At 44.7% G+C, this 20578-nt stretch overlaps 1 protein-coding gene and 1 long non-coding RNA gene across 5 annotated transcripts in view; one reads left to right on the top strand and one right to left on the bottom strand.

The window, feature by feature from the left end:
- Nucleotides 1-6803, top strand: part of LOC137564073 (uncharacterized) — a 30001-nt gene extending 23198 nt beyond the window's left edge. Inside the window, exon 3 of the long non-coding RNA XR_011030507.1 lies at nt 6467-6803. This is a non-coding gene — a long non-coding RNA (uncharacterized lncRNA). The remainder of the gene's footprint in view (nt 1-6466) is intronic.
- Nucleotides 1-20578, bottom strand: part of SPDL1 (spindle apparatus coiled-coil protein 1) — a 348087-nt gene that overhangs the window by 37497 nt on the left and 290012 nt on the right. The gene's annotated exons all lie outside the window — the stretch shown is intronic.

Here is a 20578-nt window from a genome sequence, read left to right as displayed (position 1 = left end):
CCGTAAAGCGGGGAAGCGCTTCCGCATTGGGGCAGGGCTGACCGCCGCAGCCCTGACTCCCGCGCGTCTATCAGACGCGTATCTCCTCCTCTCCCCCGCCCCTCTCAGTCTTCCTTCACTGAGAGGGGCGGGGGAGAGGCGGCGATGCGCGTCTGATAAACGCGACTGGAGGCAGGGCTGCAGCCATTAGCCCTGCCTCCAGGAAGGGAAGATTTACGACCAAGACTACTACCAAGTCTTGCGGGGGTGGGTTTGGGGGTGAAGGGACCCCCGTTTAGCGGCGCAATAGCGGCGGTTTAGCAGGGGCACACATGCCCCTGCTAAGTATCAGCTCTGAAGCGAGATTTATTCTCGCTTCAGAGTCTCTTTAACCTCCTTGCCGGTTATCCCGAGCTCAGCTTGGGGTAACCTGCGTAGGAGGATTTCTCGGATTTTCAAAATGTTTTTTTATTGCACGCAGCTAGCACTTTGCTAGCTGTGTGCACATCTCGATCACCGCCGCCGATTCGCCACTACCCACCGCCCCCCCCCCCCTCCAGACCCCTTGCGCAGCCTGGCCAATCAGTGCCAGGCAGCGCTGAGGGGTGGATCAGGATTCCCTATGACGTCCCGACGTCGGTGACGTCATCCCGCCATGGCGACGGGGGAAGCCGAACAGGAAATCCCGTTCTGAACAGGATTTCCTGCTTGCAAAGATCGCCGGCGGCGATCGAAGTACGTAGGGGGATGCCGCTTGTCAGCGGCTATCATGTAGCTAGCGCTAGGCTAGCTACATGAATTAAAAAAAAGTGCTGCGCCGCCCCCTTGCCGATATAATTGGAACGGCAAGGGGGTTAAGGACCGGAGCTTTTTTTTTTTTCTATTCAGACCACTGCAGCTTTAACGGTTTATTGCTCGGTCATACAACCTACTATCTAAATGAATTTTACCTCCTTTTCTTGTCACTAATACAGCTTTCTTTTGGTGCTATTTGATTGCTGCTGCGATTTTTAGTTTTTATTATATTCATCAAAAAAACATGAATTTTGTCAAAACAATGATTTTTTTTTACTTTCTGTGCTGACATTTTTCAAATAAAGTAAAATTTCTATATACATTTTTGTCCAAATTTATTGTGCTACATGTCTGATAAAAAAACAAAACCATTCATTCAGTGTATATTTATTGGTTTGGGTAAAAGTTATAGCGTTTACAAACTATGGTGCCAAAAGTGAATTTTCCCCATTTTGGAGCATCTCTGACTTTTCTGAGCACCTGTCAGGTTTCGTGAGGTGCTAAAATTCCAGGATAGTATAAATACCCCCAAATGACCTCATTTTGGAAAGAAGACATCCAAAAGTATTCACTAAGATACATGGTGAGTTCATAGAAGATTTTATTTTTTGTCTCAAGTTAGCAGAAAATGACACTTTGTGACAAAAAAAAAAGTTTCCATTTCTGCTAACTTGTGACAAAAAAAAATAAAAAAAAAATAATGAAATCAGCCAGACTCGCCATGCCCCTCTCTGAATACTTTGGGGTGCCTACTTTCCAAAATGGGGTCATTTGTAGGGTGTGTTCACTGTCCTGGCATTTTGGGGGTGCTAAATTGTAAGCACCCCTGTACAGCGGTGCTTATAGGACTTTGGCCCCTTAGCGCACCTAGGCTGCAAAAAGGGGTCACACGTGGTATTGCCGTACTCAGGATAAGTAGTATAATGTGTTTTGGGGTGTATTTTTACACATACTCATGCTGGGTGGGAGAAATATCTCTGTAAATGATTTTTTTTATTTTTTTCACACACAATTGTCCATTTACAGAGAGATTTCTCCCACCTAGCATGGGTATGTGTAAAAATACACCCCGAAACACATTATACTACTTTTCCTGAGTAAGGCAATACCACGTGTGACACTTTTTTTGCAGCCTAGGTGCGCTAAGGGGCCCAACGTCCAATGAGCACCTTTAGGATTTCACAGGTCATTTTCAGGCATTTGGTTTCTAGACTACTCCTCACGCTTTAGGGCCCCTAAAATGCCAGGGCAGTATAGGAACCCCACGAGTGACCCCATTTTAGAAAGAAGACACCCCAAGGTATTCCGTTATGAGTATGGTGAGTTCATAGAAGATTTTATTTTTTGTCACAAGTTAGCGGAAATTGATTTTTTATTGTTTTTTTCACAAAGTGTAATTTTCCACTAACTTGTGACAAAAAATAAAATCTTCTATGAACTCACCATACACCTAACGGAATACCTTGGGGTGTCTTCTTTCTAAAATGGGGCCACTTGTGGGGTTCCTATACTGCCCTGGCATTTTAAGGGCCCTAAACTGTGAGGAGTAGTCTAGAAACCAAATGCCTCAAAATGACCTGTAAAATCCTAAAGGTACTCATAGGACGTTGGGCCCCTTAGCGCACCTAGGCTGCAAAAAAGTGTCACACGTGGTATTGCCGTACTCAGGAGTAGTATAATGTGTTTTGGGGTGTATTTTTACACATACCCATGCTGGGTGGGAGAAATATCTCTGTAAATGGACAACTGTGTGTAAAAATAAACAAAATGTCATTTACAGAGATATTTCTTCCACCTAGAATGGGTATGTGTAAAAATACAACCCAAAACACATTATACTACTCCTGAGTACGGCGATAAAACATGACACTCTTTTGCAACCTAGGTGCGCTAAGGGGCCCAACGTCCTATGCGTACCTTTAGGATTTCACAGGTCATTTTGAGGCATTTGGTTTCTATACTACTCCTCACGGTTTAGGGCCCTTAAAATGCCAGGGCAGTAACAAAAAATAAAATCTTCTATGAACTCACCATACACCTAACAGAATACCTTGGGGTGTCTTCTTTCTAAAATGGGATCACTTGGTGGGGTTCTTATACTGCCCTGGCATTTTAGGGGCCCTAAACCAAGAGGAGTAGTCTAGAAACCAAAGCAATGCACTGGGGAGGTGATCGGGTGGGGGGCGTGCGGTGATTGGGTGCCTGCAAAGGCGCAGATGAGGGTCTGATCTGATGGGTATGATGGGTAGCAGTGACAGGGGGTGATTGATGGGTGATTAGAGAGGAGAACAGATGTAAATAATGCACTGGAGAGGTGTTCAGGCGGGGTCTGAGGGTGATCTGAGGGTGTGGGCGGGTGTTTGGGTGCCGACAGGGAGCAGTTTAGGGTCTGATCTGATGGGTAGCAGTGACAGGTGGTGACGGGATGATTGATAGGTGATCAGCAGGTGATTACAGCGGAGAATATATGCAAGCAATGCACTGGTAAATTGATAAGAGGGGGTCTGAGGGCAATCTGAGGGTGTGGGCGGGTGATTGGGTGCCTGAAAGGGGCAGATTAGTGCCTGATCTGATGGGTAGCAGTGACAGGTGGTGACGGGGTGATTGAGGGAAGAATAGATGTATACAGTACACAAGAGGGGGGGGGGTCTGGGGAGAATCTGAGGGTGTGTGTGTGTGTGTGTGGGGGGGGGGGGGGGTGATCAGGAGCCCCCAGGGGGCAGTTTAGGACCTAACCTACAAATAGCATTGACAGATAGTGACAGGGAGTGATTGATGGGTGATTGGGTGCAAACATGGGTCTGGGGGGTGGGCGGGGGGGTCTGAGGAGTGCTGTGGGCGATCAGAGGGCAGGGGGGGGGGGGCAGACCAGTGTGTGTGTGTGTGCAGACAGGGAGGGCTGCAGCCTGCCCTGGTGGTCCCTCGATCACTGGGACCACCAGGGCAGGAGGCAGCCTGTATAATACGCTTTGTATACATTACAAAGCGTATTATACGCTTACTATGCGGCGATCTGTGGGTTAACAACCGGCCGGCGGGTTGACGGAGCCTATTGCCGGCGGACGCGCGCGCAACGAGCACGCGATCCCCGGCCAGACGGCGCAGAACGAGCCGCCGCCGATGGGCGTATTGCGGTCGTTCTGCGCACCACTTTGCCTCCGCCCATCGGCTGTGGGCGGTCGGCAAGTGGTTAAAGAGGATCTGTAACATGAAAAGATCCCCTGGGGGGTACTCACCTCGGGTGGGGGAAGCCTCCGGATCCTAATGAGGTCTTCCACGCCGTCCTCCATCCGTCAGGGGTCTCGCTGCAGCCCTCGGTGGAGGCCGTGCAGCGGTGACGTCAATATTTACCTTCCTGGCTCCTGCGCAGGCGCTCTGACGGCTCTGAACTACACGGAAATACCCGATCGCCATCGGATCTGCTCTACTGCGCAGGCGCAAGTTTCCTGCGCCTGCGCAGTAGAGCGGACCCGAATGAGATCGGGTATTTCCGTGTAGTCGGAACGGAAAGCCGCCACAGCGCCCCCGCTGGAGCCAGCAAAGGTAAATATTGAACTGACATTTGGCACAGTCGCCGGCTGTTCGGAGGGCTGCGGCGAGACCCCCGTGGGACAGAGGACGGCGTGGGAAGCCTCATTAGGATCCGGAGGCTTCCCCCACCCGAGGTGAGTACCCCCCAGGGGAGCTTTTTAATGTTACAGAGTCTCTTTAATGTCCTGCAAACTAAGTACAACAACTCAAAACTTAAAGGAACACTTTGTTTTAAATACATTTTAAAAAACTGCTTATTTTTTACAATATTAATTTTAAAATGATGCTTTGCCCATTGTAATTTATTACCTCACCCCTGATTCACATTCCTAATTTATAACAAGAGCTGCCATCTTTACTGATGGCAAGAATGATAACTGCTAGATAAAACAGTAAAACCAGGAGGGCCAGTATAGTGTAGTATTTAAAAACACCAGGATAAGGAGCAATAAGAATTCTACTTACAAAGGTGGGCTGCTAGAGGCAACCACAATAGAAAGTCTGTGGAGAAATCAGTCTCCACATAGATAAATCTGGGTTTTTCTTAGAAAGTGGCCAGTCACTCGCAAAAATTGTAAAAAATCACAAGGGAGGATGCCTAGCTAGGGGATAGGGAGAACAATGGATGGGTGGAGGTGCCTCATGGAGGAGGAGCACAAAGTTTTCTCCCGTCCCTTGCCCGAACTAATCCACCGGGACAGATCACTGGCCAAGCGGTGAGGGGCATCAGGGGCTGTATGAAAATGAACGTGTACTACATTGGAGATGCACACAAAAAGTAAACACACAAAGTACACATATGCATCACACACTATCACACTACATGCACTAGACACACACACACACACACACACACAGAATGTACATGCACAGACACCCCACGCACATCACAGACAACACAAAAACAAGGAGGGTGGTGTTAGGCAGGGAGTGTTGTGTACAAAATAGTTGGATATCTGTACCCGGCTTAACCTGTCACTCTGACTGGAAAAATTGCATGGTGTATAAGCCTTAGGGTGCCCATTAACGTTACAATGTTTTCATCAGATGCGATTTTCCACTCACTTTTTACGATCTTAAGTAATCGGAAGGTAGTTATCCATCGTTCCCATAAACGGGTCAGTTAGGGCATTCTTTTTCCTTAATATACAAACGAAAAATCCAACGTTCGGATTGATGACATTTTCTGTTCCAATCGACCAAAGAATCATTTCATATCGATTTTCGCCACACACTGCACAGTTTTCCATACAATTTGATCACAAAAAGTTTGTAGAAAGATTGCATCTGAAAAATTGTACCGTTAATGGGCACCTTTAAGGCTACACACACATCCAATTTTGAAATGCCAGTGACTGGCCTTTTTTACCACCTCCATGTAGTACAGATTTAGAAACAAGACAAGACAAATAACATTTATATTGCGCTTTTCTCCTTGCGGACTCAGCAGAGCAGCAGCCACTAGGGCGCGCTCTATTGGCAGTAGCAGTGTAAGGGAGACTTGCCAAAGATCTCCTACTGAATTAGTGCTGGCTTACTGAACAGGCAGAGCCGAGATTCGAACCCTGGTCTCCTGTGTCAGAGGCAGAGCCCTTAACCATTACACCATCAGCCAACAGTACTATGAACACATTGCATAGGTAAGCTCCCAGGCTGGAAACACTGTTGTCTGTGTGAAATGTGTGAGTTCTCTGCCCCGTGCGTTTACATAGTTAGTTTGGTTGAAAAAAGACATACATCCATAAAGTTCAACAAGGAAAAAAAAAAAAAAAAAAAAAAAAAAAAATGCATAAAAAAACCACCATTTTGAACCTGATCCCAGTTTATCCAAGGGAAAATGAAACAACTGTCCTTTGGGCACCATACTACAGGGCGGGCCATTTATATGGTTACACCTTAATAAAATGGGAATGGTTGGTGATATAACTTCTTGTTTGTGGCGCATTGGTATATGTTAGGGGGAAAAACTTTTCAAGCTAGGTGGTGACCATGGCAGCCATTTTGAAGTTGGCCATTTTGAATCCAACTTTTTTTTCAATAGGAAGAGGGTCATGTTACACACCAAACTTATTGGGAATTTCACAAGAAAAACAATGGTGTGCTTGGTTTAACGTAACTTTATTCTTTCATTAGTTATTTACAAGTTTCTCTTTGTTTACAGCCAATGGCATGTCGCTGAGGTTAACACATGAGGAGCGGATAGAAATTGTGTTGATGTCTGGTGAATGCAGTAACCGGGTCATTGCAGCAGATTTCAATGCAAGACACCCTACGAGACCACCCATCTCCCATGCTACAGTTAGTAAACTGCTTGCTAAGTTTCGTGAAACTGGTTCAGTGTTGGATTTGCCAATATGTGGAAGCATGAAATCTGTCACTAACGAAGAAACATCAGTGGCTGTCCTAGCTTCATTCAGCAAGAGCCCACAGCGTAGCACTCGCCGCATGTCACTGGAGAGTAACATTAGTCGAACATCCCGGATATTAGCTACTCACACTGCTTGGTTTTAACGTAATTTTATTCTTTCATGAGTTATTTACAAATTTCTGACCACTTATAAAATGTGTTCAATGTGCTGCCCATTGTGTTGGATTGTCAATGCAACCCTCTTCTCCCACTCTTCACACACTGATAGCAACTCCGCAGAAGAAATGCTAACACAGGCTTTCAGTATCCATAGTTTCAGGTGCTGCATGTAACGATTGGTGTAGCAAACAGAAGTCTGGTTATTGTGTGATCTGCAGTATCACCAATAAATCAGACACTATACCTGATTATATGGTGATCTGCAGAATCACCAATAATGCAAGTATAGCTAACAAGGTAATAACAAGTGTACAGTGCTTGGTGCAACAGTAATACTGATTAGTTTTGGCAGAACCTTACCAGAGGAGCTGGTGGGTACTATCAGTAAGGAACCTCACCAGTAACAAGGGCTCACTGGTGAGTAGAGTGGTCAGACAGATCGGTTCGGCAACAGACAGGAGGATACAGTACAAAATCGGCAGGCTGAAGGATAGAGGTATTTCAGGCAGAGTCAGCAACAGGATCAGATGGGCAAAAGTACAGAATCTTTAGCGTAAGAGTAGTCAGAAGAGAGCCAGAGTCATACACAGATAATCAAGCAATAATAACAGTAGTAATAATTCCTAGTCTTGTGTGAAATCCCTGGTTTCCTCCCAGATCAAAGCACACCGGAACTATCTAAGGTCAGAGTGCTCACACAAAGCATTCGCAACAGCAGACAGTTTGCAAGTGATTCTCAGAGGCTTAAGAAGCGGAGGAGACCCCTCGGCCACGCCCACCAGCCAATCCGAGCTGCCGAGAGTCTCCTCCGACGTCAGCCTTCTCCCCGCATAAAGGTCCTGACGCTGAGGAGACAGGAGAAACGCCCGGCAGGGAACCCGAAGCAGCTGCGGGGGGCATCCTGACTGCCCGCAGCTGCATCTCCACAGAATGTTACAGTACCCCCCTCCCCTTGAGGCGTGGACTCCGGACACGGTCTACCTGGCTTCTCAGGATGCAATTCATGAAACTTTTCCTTAAGTTCCTCCGCATGCATACGATGCCCTGGTACCCAAGATCTCTCTTCAGGCCCATACCCCTTCCAGTGAACAAGGTACTGTATGGAGTTCTGCACCCGCCCAGAGTCCAAAATTTGCTTTATCTCAAACTCAGGTTCCCCATCAATCACCACAGGGGGGGGGTGGGGGGGGGGGAGAGGAATCCACATGCACTGCAGGCTTCAACAGACACATGGAATTACTTCACACCTCTCATACTGGAAGGTGGAGAAATTACATATGACACTATTGATCTTTTTGGACACGGGGTATGGACCTATAAATCTGGGACCCAACTTCGCAGAAGGTTGTTTCAAAGCCGAATGCCTGGTAGAAACCCACACCATATCACCTGGTGCAAAATCCCACTCCACAGAGCGTCTCTTATCTGCCTGTTTTTTCTGGGTCTGAAAGGCCTTTCCTAGGTTTCTTTTGACCAAACTCCTTCAAGGTTCCCTGCCACTCTTCCAAGGCAGGAAAAGGAGATGACTCTACTGGCAGTGGAGAGAACTTGGGCGATCTCCCCGTTACTACCTGGAACGGGGAGAAACCTAAAGAGGTGCTCTTTAAGTTATTATGGGCAAATTCTGTGAATGGCAAAAATTTCATCTAGTCCAACTGAGCATCTGCCACATAGCACCTGAGGAACTGCTCAAGGGACTGGTTAACCCTTTCCGTTTGCCCATTAGTCTGTGGGTGGTAGCCGGAGGAAAATGATAGGTTCATACCTAAGTGATGACAGAACGCCCCCAGAACTTGGAGACAAACTGGACTCCCCTGTCTGACACCACATTCTCCGGGATACCATGCAGCCGGAAAATGTGGTGAATGAAGTGTTCAGCCAGTTCTTGAGCAGAGGGGAGTCCGTCCAGCGGGATAAAATGGGCCATCTTACTGAACATATCGACTACCACCCAGATGACTGTTTTCCCCTCAGATCTGGGCAGCTCACCCACAAAACCCATGGACAGATGGGTCCATGGTTGTTCAGGCACTGGTAGGGACTGTAGAGTACCCACAGGAGCACGCCTGGACGGCTTACTCCTGGCACACACAGAGCAATCTCCGACAAACTCTTTACAATCAGACACAATGGATGGCCACCAAACACATCTGTCTAGCAGCTCCTGCGTTCTGGCAACCCCTGGATGCCCTGCATTCTTATGAGAATGGAAAACATGAAGAATTTTTAATCGGAACTGTAGTGGTACAAAGAGAAATTCATCTGGTTTCCCTTTCGGGAACCTCCTGCTGATAAGGTTTCAGAGTAGATGCCCAATCTTCCTAAGTCTCAGTAGCAGCAAGAACCACTTTCTCGGGGAGGATGCTTTCGGGAGCTGAGGGCTGTATTGTCTCGGGCTCGAAACATCTGGATAATGCATCAGCATTGACGTTCTTACTACCAGGTTTGTAGGTAACAATGAATCTGAATCTCGTGAAAAACAGGGACCAACGAGCTTGTCTGGGACTGAGGCGTTTAGCCCCTTCAATATACTCTAAGTTCTTGTGATCGGTATAGACTGTGATAGTATGTTCAGCCCCCTTGAGCCAATGTCGCCATTCCTCAAACGCAAGTTTGATGGCCAACAGTTCTTGATTCCCAATATCATCATTTCTCTCAGTGGGGGAAAACCTCCTAGAGAAAAAAGCACAAGGGTGCAACCTGCCTTGCAGACCGGAGTGCTGAGACAATACAGCCCCAACCCCGATCTCTGAAGCATCCACCTCAACAATGAATGGGAGAGTAATGTCCACATGTCTTAAAATTGGGGCGGAGCAGAACAATTTTTTAAGTGATGAAAATGCAGACTGAGCTTCTGCTGACCAATTATATGTATCTGCCCCCTTTTTGGTAAGCTCAGTGAGAGGTGAGACCACAGAAGAAAATCCTTTGATGAACTTCCTGTAATAGTTAGCAAAGCCAAGAAATCGCTGGAGTGCCTTCAACCCTAAAGGTTGGTGCCACTCCAGGACAGCAGAAACCTTCTTGGGGTCCATAGAGGGTCCTGTGGTGGAGATTATGTACCCCAGGAAGGGAACTTCAGAAACTTCGAATAGACTCTTCTCGAGTTTAGCATACAAGGAATTTTGTCGTAGTTACCTTAAAACATACTTCACATGTTCCCTGTGTTCAGCAATATTAGATGAAAAAATTAGTATGTCATCTAAGTAGACTAGGACGAACCGCCCCAGAACCTCCCTAAAGACTTTGTTAATCAACTCCTGGAAGACGACGGGTGCGTTGCACAACCCGAAGGGCATCACAAGGTACTCGTAGTGCCCATTGGGTGTGTTGAACGCTGTCTTCCACTCGTCATCCTCTCTTATGCGAATCAGGTTGTATGCCCCTGAGATAGAGTTTAGTGAAGACACCTGCATCAGTAATCTGCGCAAACAAGTCATCAATCAGAGGAAGAGGGCAACGATATTTTACAGTAATTTTGTTCAATTCTCTGTAATCGATGCATGGCCGAAGGCCACCGTCTTTCTTTTGTACAAAAAAGAAACCTGCCCCGGCCGGGGACCTAGATGGACGGATGAAACCTTTGGCTAAATTTTCTTTAATATACTCCTGCATGTCAAGTTTTTCAGGCCCTGAAAGGTTATATAAATGGCCTCTAGGGGGCATACAACCTGATCTCAAGTCAATGGGGCAGTCAAAACTTTGATGAGGAGGAAGTTTGTCTGCTGCCTTGGGACAAAAAACGTCAGCAAAATCAGAGTACTGAATAGGCAACTCCTTCCCCTGAACCTTGGTAGCACACTCCGTGACTTTTTCCATACAATGATGATGGCAGTAGGAGGACCAGCTCACCAATTGCCTGGAACTCCAGTTGATCTGAGGGAAATGTTTTTGAAGCCACGGCATACCAAGGATCACAGTGGAGGTAGCCATCTTAAGTACAAAGATCTGTATCTGTTCTTTATGCAAAGCCCCTATTTGACAACAGTACAGGAGTATGAGAAAGAGGTTGTTTGCCCTGCAGTGGTGAATCATCCACTGCAGTAACAACAATCTGATGTCCCAAAGAGAGAAGAGGAAAACCAAACTTAACAGCAAAATCATAATCCATAAAATTTGCTGCGGAACCCAAGTCTATAAAGGCCTGGGTAGACTGGACTTGATCTTCCCAGGTGATAGAACACGGGAGAAGTAAGCGACTATTCTTTAGAGGTAACAGAATCGCCTAGGGGAGTACCTCCAGCTACACCTAGGCGATAGAGTTTTCCGCCTTCCTGGGACAGGTTTGTACCACATGACCCTTCTCTGCACAGTACAGGCAGAGTTTCTCAGTACGTCTCCCATTTTTCTCAACCTCAGAGAGCTTGGATTGTCCGATTTGCATCGGTTCGTCCTGAGGAGGAGAAGAAGGGGTAGGAGCAGAGAAAGGAACAGAGGAAGGCCTTCCTGACGCTCTACCTCGAGTTTGCCTTTGGTAACGAACTCGGCGGTCAATCTGGACAGCTAAAGAGATTGCCTCGTCTACCGGTTTAGGTTCTGGGTGGCTTAACATCAGATCAGCAACAGTCTAGTAAAGCATGCTGCCCCCATCTGGCTGACACTGCCCACTTTCTAAACTCAGCAGCGTAATTTTCAACAGTGTTCTGACCTTGTCGGAGAGTTTGGAGTCTCCTCTCTGACGTTATAGCTAAATCTGGATCATCATATGTAATAGCCATTGCTTTAAAAAAACTCTTGAACGGATGTGAATGCCTCATGACCAGTGGGGAGACTGTAAGCCCAAGTTTGCGAGTCACCAGATAATAAAGTTTTTAAAAAGGTAACTCGCTGACTCTTAGATCCCGAAGATACCGGGTGTAACTCAAAATATGATGGGCAACGATGCTTAAAATTCCAAAAATCAGACCGGTGCCCTGAAAATCTTTCAGGATGAGGCATCCTGGGCTCACTAACTACAGGGGATGACTGATACATTGGTCTTTTGAAGTCGGGTCACTACCTCAGACAATAAATTAATATGTGCCTGTTGTGTGTTGATCGTATTGGTAAGGTCGTTAACGGCCGTGGTCAACAGTTTGACCTGATTGCATAGTGTCTCCATAGACATTTTTTGGTCTGCTGTTCTGTAACAATTGGTGTAGCAAACAGAAGTCTGGTTATTGTGTGATCTGCAGTATCACCAATAAATCAGACACTATACCTGATTATATGGTGATCTGCAGAATCACCAATAATGCAAGTATAGCTAACAAGGTAATAGCAAGTGTACAGTGCTTGGTGCAACAGTAGTACTGATTAGTTTTGGCAGAACCTCACCAGAGGAGCTGGTGAGTACTATCTCTCAAAGTTACAAAAAGTGGATGGAGCCAAAAACAAATTTCACTGGGAAAATAGAAACTGCAGCTATTCTTAAAGGGAACCTAAACTGAGAAGGACATGGATTTTTCCTTTTAAAATAATACCAGATGCCTGACTCTCCTGCTGATCCTGTGTCTCTAATACTTTTAGCCACATCCCCTCAACAATAATACAGATCAGGTGCTCTGACTGAAGTCAGACTGGATTAGCTGCATACTTGTTTAAGGTGTGATTCAGCCACTACTGCAATCAAAGAGATCAGCAGGACTGCCAAGCAATTGGTATTGTTCAAAAGGAAACATCCATATCCCTTTCAGTTTAGGCTCCCTTTAAACTGTTAGTGGCAAGATTCTCAAACTTTGCACAGTTGGTTACTGGGATTAATATTCAAAATAGTGGGTGGAGCCTACAAACAGGCATAAGCTCCAGATGAAATTCAAATGAGTTACATTCGGATTTCATCAAGATAATTAGTGCAGCTAAGCGGGTGTGTGTGTGTGTGTGTGTGTGTGGGGGGGGGGGTTGTGTTTAAATTTACCCAGAAGCCGTGTTCTTTAACTCGTCCCACGCTGCATTCCAATTTGCGGTCACGTGACTACCACTGCTTCCTCCTTCCGGGTTGAAGGAGGAAGCGTAGTAGTCACATAATGTGGCTTGGAACGCAGCAAGGGACGCGCCGTGGGATGGATTAAAGAAGATGGCTGCTGGGTACGTTAAACCCTCCCTCACCCACCCGCTGAGCTGCACTAATTATCTGGATGAACTTCATTCAGATTTCATCCTTTAGCTAATGCCTGCCTACAAATGCCAATCAAAATTCACCTATTGATTTTCAAAGGGAAAATTTTAATTGCTGCCATTCTTGCACTGTTAATGACAGTGGCCTCAAATCTGGTACAGTTGGTCATTGGGTGAATGGGGTACAAATTAAGAAAAGGAGGTGGAACCAAAAACAGCCAATTGAAAATACAAATTATTGATGCCAAGGACCCCAAAGCTCAAACTTGATCATTGAGTAACCGTATGTCAAGTTTACAAAATGTAGGCAGAGCCAACAACAACCAAATACATTTCCGAGCAATGCCGGATCATCTGTAAACTACAGCCATTCTTACACTGTTAATGACAGGGTTTTCAAACTTGGCACAGTTGGTCACTTGGTGACGGGAATTAAGATTCAGGAAAGGGAACTGAGCCAAAAACAGCAAATCACATTTATTTGCTTGATAAACTGCTTACATTCTCACATTATTGATGCCAGGAACCCCAAAGATCACAATCTTGGTCATTGAGCGACTGTGTGTCAAGGTTACAAAAAGTGTGCAGGGCCCAAAAAAATTCACAGGGAAAATCTAAACTGCAGCCATTCTTACAATGTTTATGGCAGGATTCTCAAACTTTGCACAGTTGGTCACTAGGTGACTGGGATTCATATTCAGGAAAGTGGGCAGAGCCTACAACGGACAATCAAAATTCACCTATTGATTTTTAAAGGGGAATATTTAAAATTCTGCCATTCTTACACTGTTGATGGTACACTGGGTCTTTGGATGACTAATTCAAATAAGGGGTTGAGTCACCAACAGCCAATCAGATTTGTTTCATTTTAATGGGAACATCTACATTATTGATGCCAAGGACCCTAAAACTCAGACTTGGTCATTGAGCGACTGTGTCAAGGTTAGAAAAAGTAGGCGGAGAAAAAAATTCACTGGAAAAATGTAAACTGGAGCCGTTGTTACACTTTTTATGGCAGCGTTCTTAAAGTGACATTGAAGCAAAAAAATAAATGATATAATGAATTGGTTGTGTAGTACGGATAATTACTAGAACATTAATAGCAAAGAAAATATTCTCATCTTTTTCATTTTCAGTTATATAGTTTTTTTATAACATTGCAACAGTCTCTAATAGACAGTTTACACATTACACTCAGCATTCTAAATGATTTTCAGAAGACAGAGCTCTTAGAGATCAGTGACTCTTTTGCATAGATAGCAACTGTGGTTTCTTAACTCTTCCTGTACTGGAAACAATATTAGACTCATGCCTCTGCTCCTAATGTTTTATTTCTTAGCTGTACTACACCTACAAATTATTATATGATAAGTTTATTTTCATTTCAGATTCCCTTTAAACTTCCCACAGTTGGTCACTGGGTGACTGGGATTAATATTCAGAAAAGTGGGTGGAGCCTAAAACAGCCAATAAAATTTCACCTATTGATTTGGAACGGAATATTTAAATTGCTGCCATTTTTACACTGTTAATGGCAGAGGCCTCAAACCTCCTACAGTCAGTCATTGGATTAAAGGGGACCAAATTCACTAAAGGGGGTGGAGCCACAAGCAGCCAATCATATTTGTTTGACTGATTTCAACCATTGTTTTATTGGCAGGGTTCTCAAATTTGGTACAGTTGATCACTGGGTAACTGGGATTTATATTCAGGAAAGTGGGTGGAGCCTACAATAGGCAATCAAAATTCACCTATTGGTTTTAAAGGGGACTATTTAAATTGCTGCCGTTCTTACACTGTTAATGGCAGAGGCCTCAAACCTGCTACAGTCGGTCATTGAGTGACTGGTGTTCAAATTCACTATAAGGGCAGAGCCAAAATAGCCAATTAGATTTCTTTGCTTGATAAACCGCTTCCATTCTCACATTATTGATGTCAGGACCCCATAGGCCACAAACTTGGTCATTGAGTGACTGTGAAGGTTACATAAAGTGGTTGGAGCCAAACAAACATTTTCACAGGGAAAATGTAAACTGGAGCCATCCTTACACTGCTATTTGCAGGGTTCTTAAATTTCCCACAATTTGCCACTGTAATTAATACTCAGGAAAGTTGGTGGAGCATACACCAGCAAATCAAAATTCAACTATTGATTTTCAAGGGGAATATTTAAATTGTTGCCATTCTTACAATGTTAAAAGCAGAGGCCTCAAACCTGGTACGTTAGGTCATTGGGTGACTGGGGTTCAAATTCAGAAAAGGGGTGGAGCCACAAACAGCCAATCAGATTTGTTTAATTTCAATGTGAAAATTTTAATCATTGATGCCAAGGACCCCTAAGCTCACAAACTTGGTCATTAAGTGACTGTGTGTCAAGGTAAGAAAAGTGAGTGGAGCTGACAACAACCATATACATACCCGGGCAACAGCAGGTCTTCAGCTAGTTAGCCTCTAAAGTCGGTGGCCATTGACTAATGTTAAATGCGGAAAATCCGCATTGCCAACATTCAGTAATTTTAGGACAATCAGAAAACTCAGAATGAATAAGCCAATTAGAATGCGGAAATTTCTGCCTAAAATCGCATTCTCTGATTATTCATTGTGTTTTTATTTCTTTTAACCCTTTGTGGAAATGGGTAAGGGGTACTATGTACCCCTATACGCATTTCTCCTTGGGAGGTGGCAGGCATCTGGGGGTTCCCTTCTTAAAGGAGACTCTCAGATGTCACTATGAACTCCCCAGGGCATCGTCAGCCCCCCACCTCCTCCTGGGGCACCGGAGTTGGGGAAGAGGCCCTTGTCCATAGATTGGACAAGGTCTCTGGGGGAGAGGGGTAGGCTTCACCGCCCCTCTCCTCCTGAGCCCCCCCCCCCCATAGCATGGACCATGTGGGCTGGAATAGCTCAGGGTGCGAAGCCCCACGCGGCTACCCTAGCCTGCATGGGGAACAAGGGGTTAAAGAGACTCGGAAGTGGAGGTGCCCATGTTATTTTTTTTATATTTTTCCCACTCTGAGCATATAAAAAAATAAAAATAAATACATTTAAATACATGTTAATACATTATCTGTCATTACTGCATTGACTTTGCTACTTTTTCCTCTAACTTTAACATCTCTAATTTTTCTCAAAATCTACAAGGTCTTTTTGATTTTTTTTCTCTTGTTTCCACTCTCCTCCTTAACATACTCTGCAAATTATGTGTTTCGAGCATCTATGGGGGCTTTGATATTAACTCCTAAAAAGTCGGCGGCCATTGACTGTAATGTTAAATGCAGAAACTCCGCATCACTGATATGCGGTAATTTTAAGCCAGTCAGAAGACTCAGAATGAATCAGCCAATTAGAGAATGCGGAAATTTCTGCCTAAATCCGTATTCTCTGATTTGCTTATTCATTCTGAGTCTTACCACATATCGGTAATGCGGATTTTCTGCATTTAGATTAAAGTCAATGGCCACCAACTTTAGAGGTGAATAGCAAAAGCCCCATAGGTGCTAGAAACCAGGAGAGTAGGAACAAGAGGAAAAATACATTTTGCAAAAAGACCTTGTAGTTTTTGAGAAAATCAATGTTAAAGTTAACACAGTGGTAAGCAGATTTTCCGAGGAAAATTTTGTTTTCCCTGAAAATCCTATATTCCCGCTTTCCGCATTCTGGTGCGAAAGTGCGATTTCCGATCGGAAATGCCCTAATCAGCATTCCTACTCGCCAGAGGTAGCCTGACTGCCATTAGGTACCAAGACAAGTTCCTCAGACCCCATGTAAGACCATACGCTCCGTGCAGTTGGCCCTGGGTTCCTCCTAATGCAAGACAATATTAGACCTCATATGGCTGGAATTCCTGCAAGACAAAGATATTGATGCTATGGACTGGCCCGTTCTCCAGATCTGTATCCAATTGAGTACATCTGAGACATCATGTCTCGTTCCATCTACCGACGCCACATCGCACCTCAGAATGTCCAGGAGTTGGTGGATGCTTTAGTCCTGGTCTGGGAGGAAATCCCTCAGGAGACCATCCACCACCTCATCAGGAGTATGTCCAGGTGTTGTAGGGAAATCAAACAGACACGTGGAGGCTACGCACACTACTGAGCCTCATTTTGTCAAAGTTGAGTGCGACTCCAAATCCAGACCTCCATGGGTTGATAGATTTGATTTCCATTGATAATTTATGTGATTTTGTCGTCATTACATTCAACGATGTAAACAAAGTATTTAATAAGAATATTTAATTCAGAGTTAGTATGTTCTCCCCGTGTCTGCAGGGGTTTCCTCTGGGCACCCCAGTTTCCTCCCACATCCCAAAACATACAGATAAGTTAATTGGCTTCCCCTAAATTGGCCATAGACTACGATACATACACTACACAATACATACATAGACGTGACTGTGGTACGGATTAGATTGTGAGCCTCTCTGAGGGACAATTCGTGACAAAACAATATACTCTGTACAGCACTGCGGAAGATGTTGGAGCTATATAAATACTAAAGAATATTAAAAATAATAAAAACTTCAAATCAAAAGAAATAAAAAAAAGGAAAAAATTTAAGGGAACCTGAAGCGAGTAGATTTATTTAAAATAAACACATGACATAGCTGCAAATGAAGATTACATACTATGCTCACCTTCAATTTCTCTCAGAAGCTCACCATTTTCTTCTTACAGTGATCCCTTCCAGTTCTGACAATACTTTGTCAGAACTGAAATATACCAGGTGCTGTCAGTTATATATCAACATCTGACAATTACAACTGAATCTGCAAGATGTTTCCCTATGGCTCAAGTAGGTGATATTACAGTTTAACAGTGTGCTGACCAGGAAGCTGTTATGGGGTCATTGCCATTTTTAAAATGGAGGCCGGAGAATTCCATTGATCACAGTGGACAAATGGGACGCAGAAGAGGAGAAATAGATTGAGAAGTAGACTACACAGGATGTTAGTATGACCAGTGTATGGTTATTTTTATTTTTTATTTTCAGTTCAGGTTCTCTTTAAAGGGAACCTGAACCGAGTGAAATTATTTAAAATAAACACATGACGTACCTGCAATAGTAAAACAATAAGCGAGAAAGAAAGTAGGTCTGGCACCAGTCTGATGCTTCAGTGAAAATTGAATCCAATAGATACAGTAAGGTTACATCAGGAGTACAGAAAGACGGCCTGACAGCTGTTTCGCAGGTCTCCCTTCTTTGTCAGAGGCCAAAAGTACCTGCAATAGTTACCCCGCCTCTCAGAAGCTCACCACTTGCTTCTAACGACAATTCCTTCCAGTTCGGACAAGATTTTGTCAAAACTGAAATATATCCGTTGCTGTCAGTTATATACTGGTTGCTGTCAGTTATAACAGAAAAGATGTGCAAGGTAATGTCTATGCTTCTCTATGGCTAAAGTGGGCGATATTACAGTTTAACAGTCTGCTGACCCAGAAGCTGTTACGGGTTCATTCCTATTTGTAAAATGGAGGATGGAGAATTACATCGATCACACTAGAAAAACAGGACGTAGGAGAGGAGAAAGAGATTGATGAGTAGACTACACCGGAGGTCAGAATGACGTTGGTATGTTTATTTTGACTTTTCATCTTTAGTTCAGGTTTTCTTTAAACATACAGTGGTGTGAAAAACTATTTGCTCCCTTCCTGATTTCTTATTCTTTTGCATGTTTGTCACACTTAAAGGGATACTGTAGGGGGGGTGGGGGGAAAATGAGCTGAACTTACCCGGTGCTTCTAATGGTCCCCCGCAGACATCCTGTGTTGGTGCAGCCACTCCCCAATGCTCCGGCCTCGCCTCCGGTTCACTTCTGGAATTTCTGACTTTACAGTCAGAAAACCACTGCGCCTGCGTTGCCGTGTCCTCGCTCCCGCTGATGTCACCAGGAGTGTACTGCGCAGACACAGTCCATACTGGGCCTGTGCTGTGCGCTCTTGATGACATCAGCAGGAATCGAGGACACGGCAACGCAGGCGCAGTGGTTTTCTGACTTTAAAGTCAGAAATTCCAGAAGTGAACCGGAGGCGGGGCCGGAGCATCGGTGAGCGGCTGCGCGGGCACAGGATGTCTGCGGGGGACCATTAGAAGCCCCGGGTAAGTTCAGCTCATTTTCCCCCGACCCCCCTACAGTATCCCTTTAAATGTTTCTGCTCATCAAAAACCGTTAACTATTAGTCAAAGATAACATAATTGAACACAAAATGCAGTTTTAAATGATGGTTTTTATTATTTAGTGAGAAAAAAACCTCCAAACCTACATGGCCCTGTGTGAAAAAGAAATTGCCCCCTGAACCTAATAACTGGTTGGGCCACCCTTAGCAGCAATAACTGCAATCAAGCGTTTGCGATTACTTGCAACAAGTCTTTTACAGCGCTCTGGAGGAATTTTGGCCCACTCATCTTTGCAGAATTGTTGTAATTCAGCTTTATTTGAGGGTTTTCTAGCATGAACCGCCTTTTTAAGGTCATGCCACAACATCTCAATAGGATTCAGGTCAGGACTTTGACTAGGCCACTCCAAAGTCTTCATTTTGTTTTTCTTCAGCCATTCAGAGGTGGATTTGCTGGTGTGTTTTGGGTCATTGTCCTGCTGCAGCACCCAAGATCGCTTCAGCTTGAGTTGACGAACAGATGGCTGGACATTCTCCTTCAGGATTTTTTGGCAGACAGTAGAATTCATGGTTCCATCTATCACAGCATGCCTTCCAGGTCCTGAAGCAGCAAAACAACCCCAGACCATCACACTACCACCACCATATTTTACTGTTGGTATGATGTTCTTTTGCTGAAATGCTGTGTTACTTCTACGCCAAATGTAATGGGACACGCACCTTCCAAAAAGTTCAACTTTTGTCTCGTCGGTCCACAAGGTATTTTCCAAAGTCTTGGCAATTATTGAGATGTTTTTTTTTTTTTTAGCAAAATTGAGACGAGTCTTAAGGTTCTTTTTGCTTAAAAGTGGTTTGCGCCTTGGATATCTGCCATGCAGGCCGTTTTTGCCCAGTCTCTTTCTTATGGTGGAGTCATGAACAATGACCTTAATTGAGGCAAGTGAGGCCTGCAGTTCTTTAGATGTTGTCCTGGGGTCTTTTGTGGCCTCTCGGATGAGTTTTCTCTGCGCTCTTGGGGTAATTTTGGTCGGCCGGCCACTCTTGGGAAGGTTCATCACTGTTCCATGTTTTTGCCATTTGTGGATAATGGCTCTCACTGTGGTTCGCTGGAGTCCCAAAGCTATAGAAATGGCTTTATAACCTTTACCAGACTGATAGATCTCAATTACAGTACTTTTGTTCCTGAATTTCTTTGGATCTTGGCATGATGTCTATCTTTTGAGGTGCTTTTGGTCTACTTCTCTGTGTCAGATATCTCCTATTTAAGTGATTTCTTGATTGAAACAGGTGTGGCAGTAATTAGGCCTGGGGCTGACTACAGAAATTGAACTCAGGTGTGATAAACCACAGTTACCGTATATACTCGCATATAAGCCGACCCGCATATAAGCCGACCCCCCAACTTTTCCCTGAAAAAACAGGGAAAAATGATTGACCCCCATATAAGCCGGGGGTAGGAAATGCTGGATTGGTGCAGCCCCCCAGTGTGTCCCAGTATAGCTAGTATAGTGCCCAGTATAGGTAGGTAGTGTCC

The sequence above is a fragment of the Hyperolius riggenbachi genome, chromosome 3 (assembly GCF_040937935.1).
Source record: "Hyperolius riggenbachi isolate aHypRig1 chromosome 3, aHypRig1.pri, whole genome shotgun sequence".
Classification (NCBI taxonomy): Eukaryota; Metazoa; Chordata; class Amphibia; order Anura; family Hyperoliidae; genus Hyperolius; species Hyperolius riggenbachi.
The sequence above is the reverse complement of the archived record's forward strand: the minus strand, read 5'-3'. Positions and strand labels throughout refer to the sequence as shown.